General features: G+C 34.9%; 1 non-coding gene across 1 annotated transcript; it reads left to right on the forward strand.

Moving 5' to 3' along the window:
* The first annotated feature begins 1,278 nt into the window (after positions 1-1,278).
* On the forward strand, positions 1,279-1,351 carry TRNAK-CUU (transfer RNA lysine (anticodon CUU)). The gene has a single exon. It is a non-coding gene; the product is annotated as a tRNA-Lys (tRNA).
* Positions 1,352-1,883: the final 532 nt, after the last annotated feature.

Raw genomic sequence — 1,883 nt, forward strand, 5'->3', positions numbered from 1 at the left:
CTGTATACCTTGTACTTGTAGAAATAAAGATATTTTATATAATAATAACTGTTCGTGATTGTTGATTTGTATAACTGATGGTCTGCATATATACCTATGTAAATTGACAGGACACCGGATGTATACACAGGTTGACCCAAGTGTAGTCGATAGGGCTTAAAGATGAAGATTTTATTTCCTCGTAAGGTTACAATGTGTAATTACAATTTTGGTTTAATAAGTACATTAACCATTAACCAAAAAATAACTGACAGGGACAGCAATGAAGATAAGTCAGTAAGATAAGTACTTCCGTACTTATGTGCTTACATACTTATTTACCTCAATGGAAATAGGTCATACTGTTTGATTAGTGAATTATCCTAGGCTAAATGTACATCATGTACTTTTTATGTACCCAAACCTAAATAAAACTTAACGCAAATAAGTTGCACCGCTTGACTTTCTCTTGGGTTATCCTGGATGACTTAATCAACCCTTCACCCAGAACAAAATCGTAAGATTCATCCTGGGGCTGGGACCAAGAGAACATGTAGGCCAGGATGAATTACAGCAGTTGGATATGCTGAATGTTGAAGACAGAGTAAAACAACTGAAGCTAAATCATGTTCATAAAATTGCTCACAAACAGTGCCCAGAATATCTTGCTGTCAATTTTGTCAAGGTTGGGAACCAAAGCAATCATAGTACTAGGGGGAGAGAGCACAACTTTGTAGTACCCACACTCATTGGCCAGGCATCAAACACCTTTTATTATACAGCAATAAAGGAATGGAACAGACTGCCCGCACATGTCAAAGCCAGTCATAGCATGAACCAGTTCAAGAAGAGTGCCAAAAGGTGTCTGATGAATGTAGCTACAGAAAGGGAGGGGAATGATTTTCTATTTTTTAGCTAACATACGTGTAAATTTTACCTTATTCCTAGTAATGACCCTCGTATTGTAGATAGTCTTAATGACCCTCGTGTAGTAGATAGTCTTTTTAGTATGATAATAAGATGTTATCTTCATTGTAGAATAATAAGAAAATATTATAACCTTTATATTATAATAATAAGGTAAAAGGACCCCAATGGAAATAAGTCACTGTCTGACTTTTTTGGGTTATCCCAGGTTCTCTACACATATGCTGCTATGTATGATAATTCTATGTAACTGTATTTGTGTATACCTAAATAAACTTACTTACTTACTCTAAATGGATAATTTCCTTATTTAACTTCTCATTTTAATTTTACTCTGAAAATAAAATGCACGAAAAATGCCGGGAAGCAGAAGCCCGGCTAGCTCAGTCGGTAGAGCACGAGACTCTTAATCTCGGGGTCGTGGGTTCGAGCCCCACGTTGGGCGAGTGAAGTTTTCCTTTAGCTCATCAATTTGGAGGCTTTTTTCCCCCCATTTTTTAATAATTTCTATCCTATTCTGTTTTTGTGTTCCTGTTATATTGATAATATCAGACTTATTTTATTATTTTCATGAGATTTCCAATGTTAGACAGTTACGGTGTTATTGTTATGTTGTGGCTGTCGTGGACCTTAAGTAAGTTTATTCAGGTATACACAAATACAATTACATAGATTGTCATACATAGCAGCATATATGTAGAGAACCTATGATAACCCAAAAAAGTCAGAGTGACTTATTTCCACTGGGGTCCTTTAAGTAAGTTTATTCAGGTATAGGTACACATGAGTACAATTACATAAATTATTATACATAGCAGCATATGTATAGATAACCAAGGATAACCAGAAAAGTCAAAGTGACTTATTTCCATTCGAGTCCTTAAGTTATTTCCATTGAGGTCCTTGTTACTCAAATAAATACACTTATAGATGCAATATTATTCTTTTTTAACACATGTGCTTTAGATTTTATATCC

Source organism: Cherax quadricarinatus, chromosome 10, assembly GCF_038502225.1.
Source record: "Cherax quadricarinatus isolate ZL_2023a chromosome 10, ASM3850222v1, whole genome shotgun sequence".
In the NCBI taxonomy this organism is placed as follows: Eukaryota; Metazoa; Arthropoda; class Malacostraca; order Decapoda; family Parastacidae; genus Cherax; species Cherax quadricarinatus.